Source organism: Carassius carassius, unplaced genomic scaffold (genome assembly GCF_963082965.1).
Source record: "Carassius carassius unplaced genomic scaffold, fCarCar2.1 SCAFFOLD_57, whole genome shotgun sequence".
Lineage (NCBI taxonomy): Eukaryota > Metazoa > Chordata > Actinopteri > Cypriniformes > Cyprinidae > Carassius > Carassius carassius.
Window position 1 is genome coordinate 375,001 of NW_026775196.1, and position 7,500 is coordinate 382,500.

Genomic DNA, 7,500 nt, shown 5'->3' on the forward strand with positions numbered 1-7,500 from the left:
CGGCCATACCAACCTGGCTATGCCCGATCTCGTCTGATCTCGGAAGCTAAGCAGGTTTGGGCCTGGTTAGTACTTGGATGGGAGACCGCCTGGGAATACCAGGTGCTGTAAGCTTTTTGGAAAATTTTCATTAGTTATGTAATAATCTTGAAAAAAAAAAAAGAGTCAATGCCAGATCTCTGAATCTTAGAATGTTTGGTTCTGGTTATTACTTGGATGGGAGACTGCCTGAGAATAATACCAGGTGCTGTAAGCTTTTGGGTTTTCTTCCCTACTTATATATTGAACTGGAGATTAGAGTGGCTGATCTTTAAATAGCCCTCTCTCTGCAGCAGCCTTCGCTTACGGCCATACCTGGCTATGCCTGTTTAGTACTTGGATGGGAAACCGCCTGGGAATACCAGGTGCTGAAAGCTTTTTGGAAATTTTTCAAATTTTTTTTACTTTTTGGAATTTTTTCACTAATTATATAATAATCGTGCAAAAAAAAAAAAAAAAAAAAAAAAAAAAAAAAGAGTCAATGCCCGATGTCTGAATCTTAGCATGTTTGGTTCTGGTTACTACTTGGATGGGAGACCGCCTGGGATTGCCAGGTGCTGTAAGCTTTTGGGTTTTCGTCCCTATTTATATAATGTACTGGAGATTACAGTGGCTGATCTTTAATTAGCCCTCTCTTTGCAGCAGCTTTCGCTTACGGCCATACCAACCTGGCTATGCCCGATCTCGTCTGATCTCGGAAGCTAAGCAGGTTTGGGCCTGGTTAGTACTTGGATGGGAGACCGCCTGGGAATACCAGGTGATGTAAGCTTTTGGGTTTTATTCCGAACTTATATAATGAACTGGAGATTAGAGTGTCTGATCTTTAAATAGCCCTCTCTTTGCAGCAGCTTTCGCTTATGGCCATACCAACCTGGCTATGCCTGATCTCGTCTGATCTCGGAAGCTAAGCAGGTTTGGGCTTAGTTAGTACTTGGATGGGAGACCGCCTGGGAATACCAGGTGCTGTAAGCTTTTTGGAAAATTTTCATTAGTTATGTAATAATCTTGAAAAAAAAAAAAAAAAGAGTCAATGCCAGATCTCTGATTCTTAGCATGTTTGGTTCTGGTTACTACTTGGATGGGAGACTGCCTGGGAATAATACCAGGTGCTGTAAGCTTTAAGGTTTTCTTCCCTACCTATATATTGAACTGGAGTTTAGAGTGGCTGATCTTTAAATAGCCCTCTCTCTGCAGCAGCCTTCGCTTACGGCCATACCAACCTGGCTATGCCCGATCTCGTCTGGTCTTGGAAGCTAAGCAGGTTTGGGCCTGGTTAGTACTTGGATGGGAGACCGCCTGGGAATACCAGGTGCTGTAAGCTTTTGGGTTTTATTCCGAACTTATATAATGAACTGGAGATTAGAGTGTCTGATCTTTAAATAGCCCTCTCTTTGCAGCAGCTTTCGCTTACGGCCATACCAACCTGGCTATGCCTGATCTCGTCTGATCTCGGAAGCTAAGCAGGTTTGGGCTTGGTTAGTACTTGGATGGGAGACAGCCTGGGAATACCAGGTGCTGTAAGCTTTTTGGAAAATTTTCATTAGTTATGTAATAATCTTGAAAAAAAAAAAAAAAAGAGTCAATGCCAGATCTCTGAATCTTAGCATGTTTGGTTCTGGTTACTACTTGGATGGGAGACTGCATGGGATTAATACCAGGTGCTGTAAGCTTTTGGGTTTTCTTCCCTACTTATATATTGAACTGGAGATTAGTGTGGCTGATCTTTAAATAGCCCTCTCTCTGCAGCAGCCTTCGCTTACGGCCATACCTGGCTATGCCTGGTTAGTACTTGGATGGGAAACCGCCTGGGAATACCAGGTGCTGAAAGCTTTTTGGAAAGTTTCACAATTTTTTACTTTTTGGAATTTTTTCACTAATTATATAATAATCGTGCAAAAAAAAAAAAAAAAAAAAAAAAAGAGTCAATGCCCGATGTCTGAATCTTAGCATGTTTGGTTCTGGTTACTACTTGGATGGGAGACCGCCTGGGATTGCCAGGTGCTGTAAGCTTTTGGGTTTTCGTCCCTATTTATATAATGTACTGGAGATTACAGTGGCTGATCTTTAATTAGCCCTCTCTTTGCAGCAGCTTTCGCTTACGGCCATACCAACCTGAGGGCGCTAGAGAGCTAGTGAGAAACAGGAAGTGTGTTGGCTATAGGGAGGTGAGAAAGGCTCACCCAAACTTTTGTGTTGTTTTTTGCGTTGTTTTTGTTCAAGATAAGTATTTTGTTTCAAGTTTTTGTGTAATTTTTGTTATTTGTCCTCCCAACAGCTTTGCTGTTTGGGAGGGATCATTTTAGTTTTGTGTTTTTTTTTTTGTTAAATGGACGGATTAACAGCTACAGACATGGATTTGGCAAAACAAACAAGGCAGCTAACTGAAAATGGACTGGATAAAAGACAACGAGAAAAGGATTACCCAGAAAGGAGACTCAAACGGATTTATGCAAAGGAAGCAACGGTAGTGATTGATTTGACGGAGGTAAAAGATGGGAGAGCAGAGGACATTATAGAAGCATTGAAAGACAAGATTGAAGTGACTAGCATACTAGCGGTAAGACCAAAAATGATGAAACAATATGAAATTACATTGGAAAAGGAAGAAGATATTGAGAAACTGGAAGAAGGATTGATGATTAAAGGAAAGACTTGTGAAATTAAAAAGTTGAACAATAAGGATTTTGCTGTATCTTTCATGCATCTGCCTGCTTACCTGGAGGATGATGATATTTTAAAGAAGCTGGAGGGATGGGTTGTGACTCCTATCTCACAGATCAAAAGGAGATTCTACCCGGGCACCCGCATTGAGGATGGAACGAGATTCCTGAGAGTACGGTTTCCAAAAGAGGTGGCTTCTCTGCCCTACAGTACGAGAATGGAGACGGAAGAGGGACCTCAGTATTTCAGGGTGATACATAGCCAGCAGGTGAGAACCTGTAGGTTATGTATGAGCCCTGAACACATGATGAAGGACTGTCCGGACTTCAAATGCTTTAAGTGCTCGGAAAGGGGACATTTCGCGAGGGACTGTAATGCGGTGAGGTGCCCGGACTGCAGGCTCGTGCTAAATAAGTGCGAGTGCTGGTTCGGAGAACCACATCAGGAGGAAGAGCAGGGGTGCGGGCAGATACATGAGGAAGACGGTGAAGAGGAGCTACACGAGAACACGGAAGGAACACAAAGAGAGGATACCGCAAGCACAGACGTTGAAGAGGAAAGTGAAAGGACTGGATTAACACAGTGCAGTGAGGAAACGGGGTCACTGATGGAAATAACTGATACTTTACAGATTGAACTGGAAAAGACAGAGGAGCAGGAGTGGGTCAGCGAGGATGGGAGAATGGACAAAGACAGTGAATGCATCGACGATGCCGGCACTACAGGAATCAATAAAAGAAGAAGACAAACTAAGGTAACACCAAATTTAGAGAAAGCCAAAAGAAAAGTATTAAAACAAGGATGTGAGGAAAAACAGGACAGTGGGGAAATGGTAAAGGAAGGAGAGGGAATGAACTGACAATATGGGGATTTTATGGCTTTTATTTTATTTTATGGTGCTGAAAATTGTGACTTTTAATGCTAGAGGACTAATGAATGTTTATAAATTTGAAAAGGTGAAGGAATTGTGTCAAAATGAAGATGTGATTTTATTGCAAGAGACAAACTGGAAAGAGAATGTTATGGAGGATATTACAAAAAGATGGGAAGGGGAATTACTTGTTAATAATGAAGAGGAAAAATGGGAGGAGGAGTGGCGGTTTTAATAAGAAAAGACAGAAGTATAAAGACAAAACTTATATATAATGATAAAAAAGGAAAATGTATGGTGGTAGAAATGGAAATGGAAGAAGACAAATTTGTTTTAGTGAACGTGCACGCTCCCAATGGAGAAAATAAAAGAAATTATACTTTAATGTTTTAGCTGATGTAATTGGAAAATGGGGGAAGGTGGTGATTGCAGGGGATTTTAACACTGTTTTTAGTAAAATGGATATGGCAAATGGGATGGTTTCTAAATCGGATGGGGGTAGAAAAGAACTAAGGTCATTGATGGAAGAGAAAAATATGATTGATGTGTGGCGGGAAAGGAATGGAAAAAAGAAGGAATTTTCAAGAAGACAGTTGGTGGGGAATTTTATGTGCCAAACCAGAATAGACTATTTTTTAAGTACCAGAAATCTTGAATGTTTCATTGATGGAATATTTCACAAAGAAACGACCTTAAGCGATCACAAAATGGTTTTAATGACGATGGATTTTAAAAGACAAACAAAGGGACCTGGGGTGTGGATTTTAAACACTGAGGTTTTAAAGAATGAAAGTTTTAAAAAAGAAATTGAAATGATATTAGATGGGAGGAAAAAAGACCAGATGTATATGGAAGACAAAACGCAATGGTGGGAAAATGTTAAGTATGATATTAAGAAATATTCTATGAAGTACTGTAATTTATTACAAAATGTTAAAAGAACCAAGGAGAGAGAAATAAGGAGAACTCTAAAAGAGGAGTTAAATAAAAATGAAGTAGATGTGCAAAAAGTAATTGAAATAGAAAATACGTTGAGAAAAATAGAAGAGGGGAAATGCAAGGGGGCAATGTTGAGAAGCAAAGCAAAATATACGGTGGAAGGGGAAAAATGTAACAGATTCTTTTTTAATCTTGAGAAAAGCAGGGGGAGAGCGGAAACAATTAAAGAACTTAAAAGTAGGAATGGACAGGTGGTCTCAGATACAGAGGGGATTTTAAAAGAAGTGAAATCATTTTATGAAGAACTTTTTAAGTCGGAGGGGGGAGATGAGGAAAAAAGGAATATTTTGTTGCAACAGATAACAAGGAAAGTTGGCGAAGAGGATAAAAGAATATGTGAAAGGGAAATAGAAATTGAAGAGATCATACATGCCATAAATCAATTAAGAGTGAGGAAAAGCCCCGGAGTAGATGGTATTGGAAGTGAGTTTTACAAAGTTTTTAAAGACAAAGTAAGCGTGATTTTAAATGAAATTTTTGAAGAAGTTTTTAAAAATGAAAGAGTAAGCCCAAGAATGGGGCTAGGATTAATGAAAATAATATACAAGAAAAAAGGAGACAAAACTGAGCTGAAAAATTTTAGACCCATTACAATGCTAAACACTGATTTTAAAATTTTAGCCAAGGTCTTAGCAAACAGATTAAAAAATGTCATGCCAAATATAATAGAAACAAACCAAGCGTACGGAGTAAAGGCGAGAGATATAGCAGATGTTACTAGCAGCATTAGAGATATAGTAGGGTATATAAAAGAAAAGGGCAAAAGTGCTTATGTTATTAGTATGGATTTTGAAAAGGCTTTTGACAGAGTTGAACATGGCTTTTTATTTGCAGTTTTAAAGGAATTTGGGTTTGGGAATAATTTTATAAAATGGATTTCGGTTTTATACAGGGATATTTTTACAAAAGTAAAATGCAACGGTTTTTTAACTCAACCTTTTAAAGTTTTAAGATCCATAAGACAGGGGTGTCCTTTGTCGGCGCAATTGTACTCTTTGGTAGCAGAACCTTTAGGGCTTTTAATAAATAGAGAAAAAAGAATAAATGGAATACGAATGGAAGAGGGAGAAGAATTAAAGAAAATATTTCAATATGCTGATGACACGACAATTGTGGTTGAAAATGTAGAAAGTGTTAAAAGAGTGATGGAGAAAACAAAACAGTATTGTGAGGGTTCGGGTGCAAAAATAAATGAAGAAAAAACTGTATACATGAAATATGGAAGGGTGGAGGTTCTTACAGGGATCTGTAATTTTATGGAGGTGCAAGAAATAAAGATTTTAGGAATAATTGTAGCAAAGAATGAAAAGGAGGCTATGGACAGTATGTGGGAAGAGACGGTGGGAGGGATGGAAAGAAGACTGATTTTCTGGAGAAGCAGGGTTTTAAGTTTAAAGGGGAAAATTTTAGTTGTAAACATGCTAATGTTATCTAGAATGTGGTATACATTACATGTGATGCCATTGCCAGACTGGGTTTTAAAGAGAATAAAGAAATGTGTTTTAGAATTTTTATGGGACAAAAAGCCTCCAAGAATTGCATATTTTACACTGATAGGGAAACCGGGGGAGGTAGGGATGGGTTTGGTGGATGTAGAACAAAAAATGAAAAGCATGAGAGTAAAGGTGGTAAGAAAATATTTGGATGATACGAACAGAGCAGAGTGGAAGAGATTGATGGCTCTTTATTTAAATAAATGTGGGAATTTTAATTTGGGGGACAATGTTTTATGGATGAAGCTTAAGAATTGGATGATGGAGGGGATCCCACGATTTTACAAAGAGGTTTTAAGCGCTTGGAGGCTTTTTTTAACAGAGGTGGATTTTAATCCGGAGGGGAGGGAAATGATTTTAAATCAACCTCTGTTTTTAAATGGAAAAATAAAGATGCAAGAGTATGATATCTATTTTAAGAAGTGGTTGCAAGCGGGATTTGTAAAGGTGAGGGATGTTTTATGGGAATTTAAAGAGGGATTTTTACCACTTCAAGTGATCATAGATGCAATGGATGAGGAGAAGGAGGACTTTAATGTAAATGTTTTAAAAAGACAATACGAACAAGTAAAAAAAGCAATCCCAGGACAATGGCTGGATGAAATTATTAATGAGGGAGAAAAAGAAAAGAAAATGAGCATGTTTCTAAAATGTAAAGACAATATGGTGAATTTTAATTTGGGTTCTGTTAAAATGTTTTATGGGTTTTTTATAAATGGAGTTTTTAAAAAACCTCTTGCCAATCAGTTATGGATAAGGCATTTTAATGAAATCGAAGAGGAAGATATATGGAAGAACATGACATGGAAATGGTTGGATGCGGATTTAGAAAGTTTTGATTATTTTATTAGACAAAATGTGATTTTTACGGAAATGAGATTGTGTGCAATGCAGAAAAAAACTAATGCCCTATGCAGAGTTTGTAAAAAAGAAGATGAAGGAATTTTACATTTGTTTTTATTCTGTGAGAAGTTGAGCCCATTTTTTAAGGAATTAAAGGAAATAATCAAAGACTTAAGAGATAATGAGGTGGACTGCAACTGGAATAGATTTTTTATGTTGGGAATGGCAGAGAATACAGCAAACAAGAAACTAATTAATTTGTTTTTAATTTTGGCCAAAAAAGCTATATGGAAAAGAAGGAATATAGTCAAAAACAGAGATTTTACTGCAAACCTATGGTTGATTTTTAAACAGTTGGTTGAAGATTATGTAAAAATGCTGTACAGTTATTTTAAACTGGAAAACAAGATGGGGGATTTTTATGGAATTTTTACGAAGGATATTTTAAAACAAAAGCACTTTTATATGCCAAAAGAAGATTAATGAACTTGATGAATTTGTGATTTTAGATGTTTTTGGTTTTTAGTGTTATGCATTTTTGGAAAAATGCTTTTGTGAAATGCTTTTGCATTTATGAAAATTTCCCTGTAACAG

General features: G+C 37.5%; 5 non-coding genes across 5 annotated transcripts in view; all 5 read left to right on the top strand.

Annotated features, from left to right (window-relative positions):
* LOC132138190 (5S ribosomal RNA) overlaps nucleotides 1–114 on the top strand; it is a 119-nt gene extending 5 nt beyond the window's left edge. Inside the window, exon 1 of the ribosomal RNA XR_009432495.1 lies at nucleotides 1–114. This exon is cut by the window's left edge and continues 5 nt beyond it. This is a non-coding gene — a ribosomal RNA (5S ribosomal RNA).
* A 575-nt stretch (nucleotides 115–689) lies between these two features.
* On the top strand, nucleotides 690–808 carry LOC132138014 (5S ribosomal RNA). Its single transcript, XR_009432327.1, has one exon. It is a non-coding gene; the product is annotated as a 5S ribosomal RNA (ribosomal RNA).
* Nucleotides 809–892: 84 nt separating this feature from the next.
* On the top strand, nucleotides 893–1,011 carry LOC132138704 (5S ribosomal RNA). Its single transcript, XR_009432987.1, has one exon. It is a non-coding gene; the product is annotated as a 5S ribosomal RNA (ribosomal RNA).
* A 230-nt stretch (nucleotides 1,012–1,241) lies between these two features.
* Nucleotides 1,242–1,360, top strand: LOC132138453 (5S ribosomal RNA). Its single transcript, XR_009432744.1, has one exon. It is a non-coding gene; the product is annotated as a 5S ribosomal RNA (ribosomal RNA).
* An 84-nt stretch (nucleotides 1,361–1,444) lies between these two features.
* On the top strand, nucleotides 1,445–1,563 carry LOC132138804 (5S ribosomal RNA). The gene has a single exon (XR_009433083.1). It is a non-coding gene; the product is annotated as a 5S ribosomal RNA (ribosomal RNA).
* Nucleotides 1,564–7,500: the final 5,937 nt, after the last annotated feature.